The sequence below is a fragment of the Calidris pugnax genome, unplaced genomic scaffold (assembly GCF_001431845.1).
Source record: "Calidris pugnax isolate Ruff unplaced genomic scaffold, ASM143184v1 scaffold41, whole genome shotgun sequence".
Classification (NCBI taxonomy): domain Eukaryota; kingdom Metazoa; phylum Chordata; class Aves; order Charadriiformes; family Scolopacidae; genus Calidris; species Calidris pugnax.
The window spans coordinates 28680724-28699224 of NW_015094509.1; the positions used below are offsets into that span (position 1 = coordinate 28680724).

Genomic DNA, 18501 nt, shown 5'->3' on the forward strand with positions numbered 1-18501 from the left:
TGTAAATATTGTTCAGTTTAACACAGCCTTCTTAAGGGAAAATAAAATAGCAATATAATAGATCCTATATAAACCATGGCAAAAAGGTGAAGAAAAGCAAAATTTCATAAGAAGAAACACACAGAGTCTTCAAGGAAGCATTAGGACCTGAAGCCAGATCTCCTGAGCTAAATTTGAGCCCCAGCAACCAGCTTCAATTTTCCAGTAGCTCTGACACAACAAACCATTTACATGAATCACATTTCCCTTTGTTGATTTTCCTGCAAATTCTTTAGGAATCAGATACTTTCTCAGGCAGACAGAAAGCCTGTGTGTTTGCCTTGAAGACTTTATGATCCAACTTGCAACATTCAGCATAGCAAAGGATGTTATCTTGTCTATGTATGAGATACAGCTAAAAAAAGGAAAATACAGCTAAATACAGCTACAAAAAGGGGAAAATCATTATAGTAATGTGACTGCATAGTCATCTCTTTGAGCCTCAGGGTTAGTATGGAGAATTGGGACCCTGAGCTCGAGTCCTAAACTAATAGGCACCGCTGAAGACTCCAATCCTACAACTGCACGAGTCTTTCACTTCAAACAATGCACATGGTCCTTTAAACTGGCCTTGATCTGAGCTCTGACTCCTAATCAAAAGTTACAACAAAAAAGCAACCCAACTGCTTCCGATGCTCTGAAGTGAAGAGAAAAAAAATGTCAGTTGCTACAGCACATTCTTGACCTTAACGTTCCCAAAGTCCCTGAAAGCTACAGGAGAAAACAAGCACAAGAATTCAGGAGGATGTTCAGTTCTCTCAATCTGGACTTATCTGAGGCACAAACACCAGGGATTTTCAGCAGGTTGTGCCTGAGAAATAAAGACCTTTGCTTTCTTGCTGTGGCTAAGTTTTTAAAGATGTTAAATACCCTGAATTCCCACAGAGGAAATAGGAAGGAAGGCCATCGGGTGGCTTGTTGGGAGGGCACAGGAGGGCTGGAGAACCAGAAGAACTGGGAGAACTCGAGTGGAAGCTGCAGAAGAAACAACGCCAAATCCCCACAGCAGGAAAGAGAAGCTGAACCAAGCACGTGGGAAGGGGGGAAGGGGGCAAGGGAAAAAAAAAAAAAAAAAATCACTTATAGTGTGTTTTATTTCTTGCTTGTTTGCTTAGAGATCTGCCTTGGAGATCTGAGAAGGTGGCATAGAGAAAACGGGTAATATTGAACTCTTGCATTCGCATCTAGGCACTGCAGCTGGCTGGATTTTGAAGAATATCAGGCATGTGGAAACCCTTATTTAGCCTTTTAACTCTTCTTTAGTTCTTTAAAAAGTGTATCACTTCTGCATTCAGAAACTAAAGAATTTTTGCAGTTGCCTAAATCTAGACATTGCCTTAGAAAATTCATTCATTATTATTATTATTGCCATTAGTTGCAGACAAAGAAAAAATATACAATGTGATGAAGGAAGTGGGGTGCTGGAAGAAGTAGAGTCATACAGAAAACCAGGCAGTAAACAGCCGAGTACCTTTCAAAAATATAAACAGAAGATTAAAATCTTTGACATTAATGTCTGTCTGTTTCACCTTCTGTTTCCCCGGGATCTGTTGTCTACGGAGAAGGGGTGTGTTACAGGAAGGAAATAATCATTTAAAATTAGGTTAAAAATTCATTTACAGTTTAAAAGACACATTTTAATAGGATTAAGATACTCTGGGGGTGTTTTATTCACTAATTATTACGTGCCTTGGACACTAACTTATCTGGTAGAGTATTTCACTGCCAAAAGAACATATTAATGGACTCAAGAAAAAAAAAGAAACACCCTTGGGGTATTCTAATGCCTCATTTATAGTGACAGAGGTGTCATCTCATCTCCACCAGTGGACTAACTAGGACATGCAGAAGCAGTTACCCTGCACAACACCAAGAAAGCTGGAAGAACCCAAGTGTTTGCCCTCTAAAGATGCAGGAAAATAACTATTTCATTTTTGCATACTCTGGTCACAGCAAGGAATCTGTTTAGCGATACGGTTTAGTGATGGTTTTTGTCAGTGTTAGGTCGATGGTTGGACTAGATGATCTGAAAGGTCCCTTCCAACCCTGACAATTCTATAATTCTATAATTCTATGACCTAAATGAACAGGAACAGACACTTAAAGCCATGCTTTCCTGTGCAGACGTGAATTTCAGTGGAAGAGAACAGATTGACAAGTTATCAAAAGTTTCCTGTCCCGTTCTCATGTGGGAGCACAGGATGAGCAGCAGAGCCAGCAACACCAACTCTTCCAGTTATATTAATCCACGTAACACCCCAGTTGTATCACAAATACGCTTGATCTTGGCTGGGGTCGACTCGATTAGTCATCCCCACTTGTTGGTCCTGGTATCTGTAATTAACACGCCCCCACTCCCCCCTCATATAATCCAAACAATGCAATGCAAGTGATGCTGCTCAGTCATCTCCTACAAAAGCTGGCTATTCATGTGTTTAAATAGATAATGGTCCAGACACAGATGTTTTTCCTCTAGACAAAGTAGTGGCTTAAGTTAATTTCAGAGCTGCTGAAGGCAATTATGTGAGTTTGTCTCCTTAACATCTTGTGAGAAAACCCGACCACGGCTGCTGAATGAGGGAGTAAATCAGGAAACAACGGGACACAGAGGGGGCTGAAATTTCCACTCTAGACATAAAACTGGCTCCATCGTAAATTTAAATACACTCACCGCAACCTGCTGGTGGGGTATGTATGGTGACTGGCTGTGCTAACCAATCAAAAGCTAACGTGCAAATTGCATGAGGTTCAACCAAGCCAAGTGCAGGGTCCTGCACCTGGGACGTGGCAACCCCAGGGACAAATCCAGGTTGGGTGGAGAATGGCTGGAGAGCAGCCCTGAGGAGAAGGACTTGGGAGTGCTTATGGATGAGAAGCTCAACATGAGCTGGCAGTGCGTGGTGGCAACCCAGAGAGCCAACCGTGTCCTGGGCTGCATCAGGAGAAGTGTGGCCAGAAGGTCTCGGGAGGTGATTCTACCCCTCTACTCTGCACTCATGAGACCCCACCTGGAGCTCTGTGTCGAGCTTTGGAGTCCTCAGCACAGAAAGGACATGGACCAGCTGGAACAGGTGCAGCGGAGGGCCACGAAGATGATCAGAGGGATGGAGCACCTCTTCTATGAGGACAGGCTGAGAGAGCTGGGGTTGTTCAGCCTGGAGAAGAGAAGGCTCCGGGGAGACCTTATATCAGCCTTTCAATACCTGAAGGGAGCCTATAGAAGAGCTGGAGAAGGACTCTTTGCCAGGAAGGGTAATGATAGGACAAGGGGAAACGGTTTTAAATTGGAAGAAAAAAGATTCAGATTAGATCTCAGGAAGAAATTCTTTCCTGTGAGGGTGGTGAGACACTGGAACAGGTTGCCCAGGGAAGTTGTGGATGCCCCATCCCTGGAGGGGTTCAAGGCCAGGCTGGATGGGGCCTTGAGCAACCTGCTCTAGTGGGAGGTGTCCCTGCCCAGGGCAGGGGGGTTGGAACTCGATGATCTTTGAGGTCCCTTCCAACCCAAACCATTCTATGATTCTATAATTCTAAAAGTGATTTTGTGTTGGTCGATAGCACAGTGCCCCTCATTCCTGTGATAAAGTCAACAAATCCCGGGTTCGAAAGTGTGAAGAAATCTAATGACTTTTCATACTCCTGATTGAAAACCGCGTAGAGTTTGGTGGGTTTTGGTCCCTTTTATGCTGTGCTCATTGCCTTGTCTGACAAAATATTTTACTTCTAGGAGGAAAAGATACGATGGAGGGCACTCGTGGAGCCTCCACAGATAAAGCTCCTTTTGACAATGCACTGTAAGGGGCCATAACTCCCTGTACAGGCCTCTCCACATTAAATTTGATTTAGAATCATAGAATCGTCCAGGCCAGAAGGGACCTCCAAAGGTCATCTAGTCTGGCCTCCCCACAGGGCCTCGTCGAGCCTGGGCAACCTCATCCCAAATTAGTGCAAAATTTTAGTGCCAATAGTGCCAATTTAGTGCCAATTAGTGCCAATTTAGCGCCAAATTTTTATACCCTGTGAATCTCTGCGTAATTTTCTCTCGGATTTCCTTTCATAAATTGTTAATTGGATGTGTTTGAAGTTGCTCTTCAGTTGAAATTTGCCCGTGGCAGATTTTTCTTGTCAAGATGTATCTATAAACCAAACTCTGCCTGTGAAAAAAAGATAGGAAAGAAGAAGTTGACTATATCTGATACGCTCAGTAGTTCTTTTAAAACTAAATTCTTAGGACTGAGGGTCATACTATGCTGTTATTCATCATATCTGAAAAATTATGCCCAGGCACAGCATTTTTCCTGTTGGATAAAAATCTTTTCTGTAGGATAAAATCGTTGCTGCTTACAACTACATTTTTTTATCAGATTTATTCTAGCAATGGGGAGATGCTATATGTAGCTGCTGATAGAATAAAGGGGAAAAAAAATAATTTAAAAAAAGGGTTTTATCTGGATGGTGACAACTTCTGCCAGCGTCTGTACTTTACCAGCAGTAAAATCTTTGCATCAGATGCTGCATGTCCAAGGCCCCCCCAAAGATGACCCCCTGCTAGCCCTGTGCCTGCCTCACTCCTCATATAGATATTAGAAGGGACAGAAGAGGAGCATTCACACTATTTCTTCTCCTTGTACACAGCAATATCACAAATTTTACAACCCGTGTCACATAAAATCACCAAGCAAGGGACTGAAATGACCTCTCTTCCAGTTCCCATATGGTCTTTACTCCGCCCAAAAGGAGAAATTTAACAGGAACCCCACCTCATAGAACATCAACCAGCCTTCACGGTTCCTCTTCAGAGACTTAGGGGATCTCCCGTAGCAGTAAGATGCGCGCTGGAACCATCTCATCTTTTACATCCCTAACTTTAACGATGCCATTTCTGATTGCTCATTACAGGATTGCTCCCTGGTCAGAAATTAAGGACACGAATTGTTGACTGGAGATGGATGAGAAATGGCTCTTACTGCCAGCGATATGTTTAGTGATTTCGAAGGAAAATTTATTTTCCACACCTCATCAAAACCTGAAGATATAGAGAAAAAGTATACAACAGAGAGAAAGAGGGAGACACACACATACAGTTCCTCCAGCTCAGGTCAGCTACAAGTCAGACAATTAAGGTGCCCAATGCCATCTGCAATAGGATGGACCTCACAGTCTCTCCAGAAAAAGAACTGTAAAAGTTGATTTAAATCAACTAAGATTTATCGGAACTGGATTGACAGACTGTGTCCACCAAATAAATGACTGACAATAAATGACCCTGACACTGCAGGGACAGGAGAATGAAGGGCTGAGGAAGACATTCACACACTTCTACCTTCAACTTCTTCGTGAAGGCAGTTGAAAAGGCGAGTTAATTGACCTCAGTGCCTGACATTAGACAAGTCGAACCCATTTCTACATTTTCTCCATCCATTCCAACTTCAACCAGGTGTTGTGTCCTGAAGAGAAGGGTTTCATTTCTGACTGTGTGTGAAAACATGGGAAGAGGATACTAACGATGTGTCTTGGGATGGATGTGACAGAGCTGGTGGTAACGTCAAACTGGGGAAGGTAGGTCTCCTAACTGCACCGAAAACCTAATTTTGGAGAATAAGAAGGAACACAGGTTCCTTCTTTTCTGCCTAATTCTCCACTCACGTGCACATCTCAAGCTGTCCTCATCACCACAGGGCTGTAAGACACTCAAGACTGCCTTTGATATCCACAGCACAACTCACAAATTCCTTGTTACCGCCAAGTTTATACGAGCACAGTTAGAAGAAGTCTCACTCACATAATCTAACTCTGTTCTACATACTGCAGGTTGTTCCACGGAAATCTCCTGCAACCATGAAAATAGTGCATTTTAGAGGTCTTACATGACACAGGTAGTAAACCAAGGAAGGTTTGCTATGTCTTCTCCAACCTCCAGAAGCCTTATGCACCTCTAGCAGGGATATGGTCAGCTCAGGCAGCGATCAACACACCTCCCACACCTCCTGCAAGCTCTCACATCTCCTTGGGTAACATGTTTGGTTCTGGCTTTCACAGGAAATGCAAATGCAGAGAGGTTTATCTCTTGCTTTATAGTATGTATAGACATATAAACAGCCTAGGCTGCACTTTATGAGGATATCCTATTCTCCCTAGCATCCAGGCTCCGAGATTCACGTTTTATTGCATGTAGAATAATGAGGCCAGAGTGCCTGCATTAAAGCTCAATAAAATACTTTACATGGAGGGCCACGGAGCAGAATACTGCTGCAGTTACACTCCCTGCCTGTGCCTGACACGTTTTTAAGAGCATGGAAAGATGTTTGGGACAAAAATGGCACAAAGTAGCCCTTTTGGCCTGCTGAATCTAGAATGTACGGCTGGGTTAAGACGACAGATAAATCAGATTACACGATCTTTCTCAAACCAGCCTTCCAAAACAACCAACTTTGCAGACTCAATGAGATTTAGAGCTGTATCTCGCCAAGGAAAAGCCCAAAGCAATTACAGGTAGAAAGGCCTCGGGCAGGCACAGAACAAGCAGCCTGGGACTTCTAAATCTTTTAGAGGAGTGAAATAGTGATATTACAACTTTGCATTATCGTTCACACCGAGGATCGAAGCCGTGATGGGTAATGTGAGCTCTGTTATCTCACCAGAGGAGCTTCCCACAACAACAGGGGGAAGAAATTAACCATTGCTGGCTCTTCCTTTTCACTCAAAATAAGGGCACATTTAAAACTACCGTAACAAGGACAACTTTTAAGTGGGATATTTTCAATCCTCCCTTCATGCATCACTACCATGGGCAAATACAGGAATGCGTTCAGCATTTTCTTGAAGTTATGTAAATTTGATTACTCTGCATCAATGTAGCATGAGAAAAAACAGCATAGGGAAATTAGCATAAAGGGAAGGGTTGAAGTGCATTTTTATTTAAATTAACTAGAATCTCTCATGTGTTTCTGTCTTCACTCTTGATCAAGTTGTTGAGTTTTGAATGATGTGAACCTGAAATTGAGCAAGAAAATCACCACTCCTACCAGCTTCCTGCTATGGAAACTGCAAGAAATTACTAGTTTTAGGGAAAATGTAATAGCAGAAACTATTTTGCCAGTTCTCTTTTCAGCATTTATAAATTTAATCGTTCAAGTCTCAGCAGTCGTGAAGACCAAGAAAATCCATTTATTTTCCTGAAACTAGAAGAGACTTAGTAAAAGAGTACCTAGTTCATACCTCCTACTGTTTTCTTCTTCTTTATTTTTCCTTCAAGACTTTATTACTTCACCAAATTCATTCTGAGAAATCCTGACCTCATCACCTAGGGCTGCTTTAGTTCAGAGTCGATCTTACTGTACTCAGGGTGAGAGAATTAAATGACATGTCTGTGGTAGATGAAGAAAAAGAAAATAAGCCAGGAGCCTGAGGTTTAGCTCTCTGATAACCAATGTGCTTTTCAGAAGCACCGCATATTTTCACCCCAAGGTGAAGACCAAATTTAAGAGGAATGTCCTTCCTGCCAGGCTTAGATGGTGCAGCTGACACTGATATTTTGCCCATGGAGAGCAAACTTCAGTTGACTGTGAGGGCTAAATTTTGTCATGTGTTTTTACCCTGCATAAGTCATAGAATCATATAGAATCAATGGTTTGGGTTGGAAAGGACCTTAAAAGATAATCGAGTTCCAACCCCCCTGCCATGGACACCTCCCACTAGACCAGGTTTCTCAAAGCCCCATCCAACCTGGCCTTGAACATCTCCAGGGATGGGGCATCCCCAGCCTCTCTGTGTGAACTCTTACAGATGTCCCATAAGAAGCAGTTTGCCCTCTTCTTATTTCTAATCCTTCTCCTTTATTTTCTCTCCATTTGGCAACTCCACCTACCACGCCAACGGCATGAACATCACCACCCATGGTGATGTGATTGAAGCTAAACAGCAACAGTGAAGAGAGGCATAAATTTCCCCTCTCTGTAATCTAGCATCCTTTTCTTTTCAAACACATTTAATTGAATGACTTCAGTCTGATCACACGCCTCTAAACCCATCCTTCCCAGAGCCAACTGCCTGTGCCACCACTACCTTCAGGTGGCACCTCCATACATGCAAAGAGGATTAGGGCTCCTTGAAGATTGTCACAAAGGAGAGCACTCACTGGTATTTTTACAGCATCACAATGCATCCCTAACGTTGTTCCTGCCCTTTCCTAGCTGTCTGAATTACATTCTCATCATTTTCCATCTCTGCACAGCCCTGCTGCTGGCACCGTGTTTTTTGGCTGGTGCTGCTGGCTGAGAGATGCACTGTACATCGTCCCTGGAGAAAACTCCCCTGCTCCCTCCCTGAACATCTGAAGCACCCAGCATTTGTGTAAATGGCCCAGGCTTGCCAGAGCTCCCAGACACATCGAGGCTGTCTAGAAAGGCCCCGTGTTGTCTCTGGCGCACAGCTGGTGAGCAGGTTCCTGGTAGAAAGGCAAACAAGAAGGAGAATGAGTCATTGGCTCATTCCTTAACACCCGTCTACTGAAAAAAAAAAAAAAAAAAATAGCAAGAAGTATTTTTCCTGGGTTCACATGGAGGCAAGAGCTGAATTCAGCTTGATTTCCTGCAGCAGAGACAACCCCGAGCATGGGCATGGTGCCACTCTGTAGTGCGGCGGCGCGATGGAAAAGCAGGGAGATGTTGGAAATAAAAAGTACGCCTTCTTTCTTTCAAGAAATTGACTGCTTTTGTACTCCAAGGGAAGGATGAAATTGGGTAGATTTACTAAAAACCTAGCAGCTGCTACACAGAATGGAGCGCGTGGATTTACATGTTAGTGGCAGAACCAAAGTATATTTTTATGCCATGCTCTTTGGAAGAGAGTCACTACTGTCAGTTCTTGTCTGGCCAGTTTTTCTGGAGCTCTCAGCCACCCTTTTTCAGAAACATGGCTGACTACCACCAAACCTCGTTGGCAGCAATCTTTTAATCTCTTTTCATTCCTGGCCTTTGGCAGGGTTTCAGTGGGCTGCTCAGTGTCCAAGCAAATGTTCCCAGCCTGGTGCTGAGGAACACTCTCACGTAGTGACAGCTCTACAAAACATCTGCCCATTTCACAGCCTGCACTGCCTGCGTTCACAACACTTCAGCTAGTGCCCAAAATAAGGACAAATAAGGACAAAAACCTAAATAAGGGCAAAAAAATCTGTTCACCAACAACCTGGAGGAGCATCGCTGGGCCCTTTGAGGGTAGGTGGTCAGTTGATGAGGATGGGGATGGAGAGACAAGACAAAGGTCCTGCCTCTTTGTGAGATTGTGTCGTGGTTTAGACTGGGCTGGCCACTAAAATGAAGGACCAGAGAGGAATGTTGAAGATTTTCCTGTCTTTTTAGATTATCTAACCAAGAATAAACCCAGGTAAGCAATCCTGACATGCAGTTTTTGTGAAAGCCCCTTATCCCACCTCAATTATACATGCAGGTGACCTTAAAAAACAATAAATGGATATTTCTCCACTGGTTTTGCTAGAGATGGCCTTGGAAGCAATCATGAACTCCATCCTGTTGGGAGAGCTGTGAGGACAATCCCAACACAGCTTGAGGGGGTTGTGTTTTCAGCCAGCTCAGCTGGATCTGGAAGAGCACATCTGTCTGTGCTTATTATAGAGGTTCTGCTGTTCCTCTTGGGTCAAGAAAACAACCGAGGCCAGGAAAACACAGTCTTTATGGGCTTTTCCTCAAACTTAGAAAAAAAATAAATAGGGCTTTAGCAAAACCAAAACCTTGCAAATTAGCATTTGATTCTATTAGCTGTATTCTGAAATGTATAATTATGGCACAGCAGAGCCTAATTAGACAGCGACTTTTGCAATCAAAAGGTCTGTGGCATTGGTTCCAAAGAAATACATTCAGTGAAACGAAGATCACATTTTCAAATAAATTGGTGAAATGGTGTCTATCCCTCTAAGAGGTTTTCCTCTGAAGTCCAGAAGCATCAACGTGGACTTTTCCCCATTGCTCCTACCTCTCCTAGACACATCCATGCAGGAAGGACGCTAAACGTGAGGGGGAACATCTTTATTGTGAGAGTGGTAGAGCCCTGGAACAAGCTGCCCGGAAAGGTGGTGGAGTCTCCTTCTCTGGAGACATTCAAAACCCACGTGGACAAGTTCCTGTGCAACCTGCTCTAGGTGGACCCGCTTTGGTGGGGGATGTTGGACTAGGTGATGTCCAGAGGTCCCTTCCAACCCCATATGATTCTATGATAGTCCCCATCTAAAATAGTCTAATCTCCCCACCTGTAAATAACTTTAAAAAAAAAAATAAGTTCAACTGAAGGGAGTTAAATGCTTGCCCTGATTTTTGTGTGCTGTGACATCAAGGGGTGACGTGGATCTGAGGACACTGGTTTACTAGAAATATTTAACAATGAGTCAACTCCAGAAAAATGAAGACTGACAACTTGAATTTCAAGTCAAATCAAGCCAGGAAATTTACAGGTTTAAGGAAAACCACAAGAACAGCAGCAAGAAAATGATAGTTCTCCTCAAGAATAGCGGTCTCGTTACAGATCTAGATAATGTCTCAAGAAAGAGAAACTAAAGATATCAGGTAAATCTAGTCACAGATGCTTATACTTGTGCCCAAAATGCCTGCAAAGTGAAATGATGAAAATGGGAAGTGTAAACTTTGCTGAAAGGAGCAAAATCTTGTTTCTGAATTAGTTTGTCCAGGGAGAATTAAATAGGGAGAACTGGGCAGTTTGGTAATTTATCCTGTATGAGTTCTTTATAGGGGGAGATGAAGTGAATTTAACCTCCCAAAGAGTGACAAGAAATAGGAAGAGCTGGTGAAGGAAAGCCACACGGACCGGCTTTATTGTCCTCGTGTGCTCCATGCTGTCTCGGTGACATACGCTCATGGAGATGCTAACCTTCCTCCAGCTCCAGCCTCTGGTCCCACACCGCACCATTAGCACACAGGCTTGATGAGGGCTTTCAGGAGGATTGAAAAGCTGCCTAAAATGTTTGCAAAATAAAACATTCAGGGAGAGGATTAAGATAAAAAAAAAATGCTGAAAGGTTTTCAGCTCAGCACCTCCGGAACGTGACATGTAAGAAAATTGTCCAAAATCTGTGCTTTTTTTCTATTAACATCAGGGCAATGTCTGAAATGTGTCTGTGGCAGAAGAGGCCACAGATAAATATTCAGATAATTTCTTCCACACGTTTTTATGGGACCATTATTATTATTTATTTTACTTATGTTTTAGCTGTGCCATTGACTTTCCAAACTGATGGGGCATTAACCACCCGCACAACTGTTCTTTATTCGCTTTTAGCACTTAACCTACATGTTTCTTTCCTAACATCAGGCCATTCCGACTTCTATCATTTAACTCGGTGAATAATTCACCTGATCTTCATTTATATTTTCACCTTGAAAGTATTTATAGAGTGTAATCATGTCTCTATTGATACTTTCTTTTAGACTACTTAATTTAGCTCCCTCATTTTCTCATCTGATGTTTATAGACTATATCTCGTTATTTTACTTGCCCTGTTTGTATTCTTTTTTATTCTCTCTCTATATGCCAATACCCTTCCCAAGCCATTAACTCCAAGGCTTCATTGCTTGTGCCATAAAAACACATTTCTGTTGGAAACTTTCACCCAAACACAGGAGGAATTCTGTCACATGTTAAAGTCTAGTCTGAAAACTGCTGTTTGGGTCTTTGGTTGCTTGGTTGATTTGTTGCCCCTTGGTTCTTTTCCTCGCTATTCTACCTGGTCTCAAAGGGCTCCAATCTGGATACTTTCCCTTCCTACAGCAATAAAGGAGGAATGAACAGTTTCTGCAAGGCTAGGACATACTCGCTGAATTAAAACCATTTTTCACTCCTCAAAACAGACCTCTGGCTCCAAAACCACACTGGAATAGGATCCTCACAACAGAAAGACAACAGCTTTCTGCTGTTTCTTTGAAGACAAGATTACACCTCAAGCTTCGCAATGCCTTATGAAATAACTACTTATTACTCAAAATGCTCTCTTTTTTTTTTTTTTGGCTTACCCTGATTTGAAAATCAGGACCTACGCCCTAAGCAATGAGCTGCTCCAGGTCCTACAGCCCATGGTGTGCACATGGTGGTGCACAGGATTTTCTAGAACATAACATATTGTTCCCTGGGTCTCCTTGTGTGTGTGGAGATGAGTTTTTTCATAGAATCATCTAGGTTGGAAGGGACCTTTAAGACCATCTAGTCCAACCATCAACCTAACTTTGACAAAAACAAAAAACCACATCACTAAACCATGTCACCAAGCACTAAGCACTATTTTTATTACATAACCTAAGATTTCACACTGCACAAGGAGCCCCTCACTAACATGTGTGGGCACATGGGTACAGCCACTGCCCCCTCTCTCTGTTAAAGGATCCATGAATGAATGGGGGAGAAAGGGACCGCAGCGATCCAAGTGAAAGGTGCTTGCAGGGAATTTATCTCCTTCTGCTGCCTCTCTGCTCAAAACAGTAACTCAACTCAAAATAGTTATGCTCTTTCTTCATTTATTTTTTTGTCTTTTCTCCGTGGACTTTCTAAGGAGCTACATACACTGCTGACAGAGGGAAGGAGATACCTGCTGTTGACAGAGCTACCCAAAGTTAGATGCCAGTTTGTCCCATCAGATACCAAGTGTCCCATTCAGTGCGGTGTGAGAAAGAGGGATAAATCAGGCAGATGCTGGTTCAGGACTGGAGACACAGACATGTAGCTGGGATCCCTCTTAACACTAATTTGAGATGTTTGCACAGTAGATATCTGTGTTTGAGCTCATCAGCCAAATTGAACTGCCAGAAATCCACCTCGCCGAACTTCACACACCCGTACTGGAAGTACTGACCTCCAAGCTCCTTATTAAGACTCCCATTGTATTCAGTGGAGACATGGTCAATAAAGTCAATGGAGATAAGAACCCTATTCTCCAGATTAAAAAGATTGACAGCTACTTAACATGCGATTGTGTCGTAGACTATAAAGGGAGCCTTGAATGTCAGGCTGAGAAGTAGAGACCTACACTTCACATGCTCGGGTGTGGCCAAGGGAGACTATGGAAAAAAGGAACCAACAACACAAAACAAGAGAAGAACCAACACCCAAACCCCCATAGACAATATATAATTTATTTTTTTGCCCTAAAGAACAATTCTTAGTTCAAACGAATACACTAAGAAGTGTCTATTTCTCTACATTGACTGTTAAAGAATCTTCTTGCCTTCAGAGGTAGTAATCTACCCCGTGGAAATATTAACTGAGATTCCTTCAGCTTGGATAGTTTGAGATACCATGAGATTTATCCAATACTGGAAAAGGATAGTGAGGCAAGACAGATCCGGGGTGGTGCCCTAGAACCTCTCTGGATTCCCTCTTCTTGGAGAAATCCTGTGTTCCCCCACATGGCACATTTAAGAGCAGAAAACATGCTTGGAATTATCTGGTCAGCATAACCAAGAAGTGACAAAACCACCACAGTTTTACTGATGTGGGGTTTGTTTATTCACATTTCACACAGAATGACCTTCTATCCCACACAGAAGGCTGAACCACGTGAAATGCTGAATTTCTTTCAACAAGTTTCCTCCAGCTGCTGAGATTTGGAGGCAACCAGCATCTCCCTCACAGACCAGGTCCTTAGCAGACTTAATAATACCATGAGGATATGAAGTGATCTAAGCTGTATATTCACACCGTATGAGATCACGCTGCATCAAAACTTTGATAGATGCCTCTGCTATTTGCTCATCCTTAAGGAGCAATGACCCGAACATTAGCATGTCTAGTAAATTGTTCTAATGTGTGGTGAAAGGGGACTAATGGATACAGTAATTGATTGTTTGATGGATAGCTGGGGAGCCCTTTGATTATGAGTTTTTGCTACGGTCCAAGACATTTTCATTCTCCAGTTAACCCAGAGCTGATTGCTTGCATGAATTATCTCCTTCTCTGCCTGCAAATATCATTCTCTTAATAAATATTTCATTAGAAACAAACCAGTGGTGGGGAGAGAGGAGAAAGCAGATGCTCAGTGCTGTGTCTTTTGAAGACGTTATAGAGTCTACAGAGCAGACACAGAGATTACCCACGAAAAGTGCTCAGGTCAGACAAGAGGTCTCCAGGATTTAGTGTTCAGAACAATGAAAGAAGCAAGAAGAAGCCTGAAGGTCAATTCAAATCCATCAAGGGAGGCTCGACGTGGCCCAAGAAGGATGTACTACAGTGGGGAAGCTGCGGTGTTAAAATTGGCTTCCTCACAAATTCCACCTTTCTCTTTTCCCAGGCTTCAAGCTGAACTTTCATGTTACAACACAGAGGGGCCCTGATCAAGAATAAGAATATCAGCAAGAAAACAGAGTTATAATTCCTGGGATTTAGTTGCCGAGGGTTTAATTTTGATCCTAGTGAAGCTGATAGCAACATTTTCATGGGTATCAACAAGGTCTTTTTTGATCCTTTATCTTCCCATGATGACTGCTCAAAAGTTATTTACCACCTCTAATTAGCTGTTCTGATATTTAACTATTTGTTCAAAATGCCTGTACTGAACCTGCTTGTTTAATTTCAGCTGGTGGAGGTGTTCAAGACCAGGCTGGATGGAGCTTTGAGCACCCTGGTCTAGTGGGAGGTGTCCCTGCCAACAGCAACTTGATCTTTAAGGTCCCTTCTAACCCAAACCATTCTATGATTCTTTTTTAGCATGAAATGAAATTGTACTTTTTGAGTTACAAAGGTTGCTACTCTCCTCTCCAAATAGACTGTTCTCCTAAAGTACAGTGTAGAAACCAGGCAGAGGCAGAATCAGTGGAAAACAGACTCTGTTTTGCCATTCAAACCCCCAAACCCGAACCAACCCTGTTTCATACCCCTTCAAATTTTCAAACACGAAGAGAGAGGCATCTGCAGAGAACACTTTGGGCCTCCGGGGCCTCCACTGAGGAGAGGAACTTCACAAACTAAGCTTGAGTCAGAAGTAGTTTGCTACAACACGGAAAGGAGTCACGGCACAAGCCGATCCCAATTAGTTTCAGCATCACACACTTAATATGCTGAAAACTGCTGCAGTTTAAAAACCTTCTTTTATTGAAAAACTGTAGATGAGCAAAATACATAATGCTCCCTATTACTCTCCACCCTGCGTGTGTCCCCTGGGCACTCAGACACTCTTATCTTGTTTTCCTAGCTGTTCCTCGAGCAGATTTATGTTGTTAGACTCACAATAGGTATCATTATGTCAATAAGCACAATTTAAACATTAATAATATGCTTATGGGCAGAAATGCAACTGATCCTATCACATGCTGTAAAAGGGGAGCACACGTCAAGGAAACGGCTTCAACGCTCTTCGCTCTCAATTCTCTGCCCAAACTTCTACAGAGGGGAATGGCATGAGCAAAAGATGGGGGGGGGAAGGTGGGACAGTGACAGAGAAAGAGGGACCACTAACCAAAAAGAGAGCAGGGACTGGTAAGAGTGAATGAAGAACACAGAAGATGCTCATAAAGGGGAAGAGGAGGAAAAAAGGAAAAAGAAAAAAAAAGGGGGGAAAGAAAACATGAAAGTAAACTGAAAGAAAGCCAAAAACAGATCCAGGGATGCTTCCAAAATGCACAGGTCTCCTCCCTGACAGGATCTGAGACAAGACTATCTGCAGATCTTCCTCACAGGGAAAGAAACCCCCAACAGTCCTGACATGTTTCAGAAGCAAGGATGGCAGAAGGAAGGCAGGGATTCCTTCCAAAACTAATGTAGCCATTAGGGAAGCCTATACATTCCTGGTTTTGCTCCTTGGTTACCATAAGCAAGCCAACTACCGGGGAGTGAAGTCCACTGTGGTTGAGCAGCAAATCCCATTTATAGACAGAAATGTCTGTCTTCTCCTGGAGAAGTATTTACCAATAATTTCTGAAGATAAACCAAGACCCTGCCTACCTTTTGGAAGGAAAACCATCTTGCCACAGGGGACTTAGACTAATAAAGATTAGGAAAAAAAAAAGTGGTAAAAGTATTGGAAATAATCTCTCTTTCTAGCTAAATACTAAACCCTACTGCTTTGAGATTTGTCCGAGTGAGGAAATTGTTGGCACAACTAATGTTGGACATACATTTTCCACACCAAATGACGGAACCTGACTGAGTCCCTAATATCACTGCATATTTTATCATGATCTTTAGGCTGCTCACTGACTTTCTCCAAGGAAAGTGCTCTACGAATCACTGACCTTGCCTGCTGAGGGAGGTGACACTTTCCATCAGTCAAGGAGCATCGATCTGGCTCAGCATTTTGAAGTCCCTGATGGGTTTACATTACCTTTGTGCTGGAGCCTTTCTATTTGCTTCCACTGCCCGTCCTTTTACCCCTGCTGCTGCTCTGCTCAAACACAGCTGTGCTAATATGCCCAAGCCACATATCTAATCCATACCATTTTCATCTATTTTCAGACCTCATTTGGCAAACGGAAAGGGATGAGACCGGTCCGATCATAACCAAGAGACAAGCCCTTGAGATATATCCTGGGCCAGTCTCTCAGGGATGTTGACACGTGCTTTAATTTTGTAGAAATCGACATTTGGCTGAGTTTTACAAAAGGCTCTGAGCTTTGGGTACCAACCAAAGTCCCAGGAATTTTTCCAAGAGGAGTCATGCTGCTTCTGTTGTCCTGGAAAAGTGTCATCATCGCTAACTCCATCCTGCTAACTGAAACATGGATTGTAGTGATGATGGTGATACTCTTCTCCTCCAATCTCACCCTGTCATGCAGTGGCCCAACCAGGCACTCCTCAAAAAATGCTGACTTTCTCAGAAAAAAATGTGAGCCCTTCCACCCCGACTTACTCTAAATGTGCCTGGTAGGTCTCATGAGTAATGTACCTACACAAAGAGATCTCAGAAAATGTACGGATTGTGCAGGAACATAAATTTTGACTGAGCAAGTGATGAATAAAATGCAGAGCAACATCCTCAGATTTTTGGGCAAAGAATATATAATCATTCAGTGGTGTTTGCGAAACATGTCAGGCTCTGTCAGGAAGAAGGGTTATAAATAAATGTGAGGTAGATACTTTAATAATGCTATTTCATATACATGCAATAATGAACTTTAATTATTTCTTTGGGTTTCTTTCTTCTTTTACTGTAGCAGATGAGTCAAGCCCAGATGTGTAATGAAACTGATACTGGCATCACAGCATTTTCTTTAGAGGTGGCTGAAAGAGCTCTATGGATCAGCTGCCAAATCATTTCTTCTCCTGGGGGGTTTCCTTCATGTATCTCACCCAGAATCTAATTCCCCCCACATATGGTGTGAGTGAATAACAGTGCAAGGCATTTTCCTAATGGAAGAGACTTTGCAGGCAAGTGGTCTTCTCACGTTGCTTGTCCTGCACTGAAGCCAAAATCATCTTTATCTTATTTAGTGGAGCAACCTGCCAGGAGGAAGCAGTTGCCATGGTATGTAAAGAAGTTAATGTATAACTTTGCATTTGGAAACTATGAAAGCTAATTTAGAGCTTATCGGTAACCTTATCACTAAATATTTGCACCGGGGAACAAGGAGATTGATTTGTTTCCTGCTGTGATGTTGGGAATTAACAGAGGATAAGAAAAGGAAAGCTCAGAGATGTTAAATGCAATAATGATGGATAAATATGAAATACTTAACTCATTCCTTGGCTCTTTTGTAGAAACTCAGAGAAATAAATAAAGAGAATAACGCGGCACATCACTCCTTTTGCAAAATGCCTCCTTGTCAACGTCTACAATCAGTACATGACTTTGACAAAAGTGAAGTCATATGAGATGAATCTCACTGAAATGCTTTCATTCTCCCTTCCATCTCCTGGTTCTGGAATCAAGACCAATGACAACAGAACTCTACTGTGGACTCCACCACAGAGGAACACTAGACTACCTCTAGACTAAAAACTCACAAACTCCCTGATACTTCCCAACAGATGTGACCCACGTAAAATTTCTCTTCCTCAGGAAACTGAAAAATTATACATGTATACACACAAATGCATTAATAGTGTAATTATTACATGGAATCATAGAATGGTTCAGCTTTGAAGGGACCTTAAAAATCATCAAGTTCCAAGTCCCTGCCATCGGCAGGGACACCAGGTTGCTCCAAGCCCCATCCAGCCCCGACCTGAACACCTCCAGGGATGGGGCAGCCACAGCTTCTCTGGGAAACCTGGGCCAGGGTCTCACCACCCTCAAAGTAAAGAATTTCTTCCTAATATCTAATCTAAATCTCCCCTCTTTCAGTTTAAAACCTTCACCCCTTGTCCACTGCTCCATTCCCTGACAAAGAATCTCTCCCCATCTCTCCTGTAGGCCCCCCCTTTAAGGACTGGAAGGGGCTCTAAGGTCTCCCTGGAGCTTTCTCTTCTCCAGGCTGAACAACCCCAGCTCTCTCAGCCTGTCTTCACAGCAGA

The 18501-nt window shown here is 42.8% G+C and overlaps 1 protein-coding gene across 6 annotated transcripts in view; it reads right to left on the minus strand.

The window, feature by feature from the left end:
* The window catches only part of TSNARE1 (t-SNARE domain containing 1), a 474970-nt gene that overhangs the window by 216105 nt on the left and 240364 nt on the right, over window positions 1–18501 (minus strand). The gene's annotated exons all lie outside the window — the stretch shown is intronic.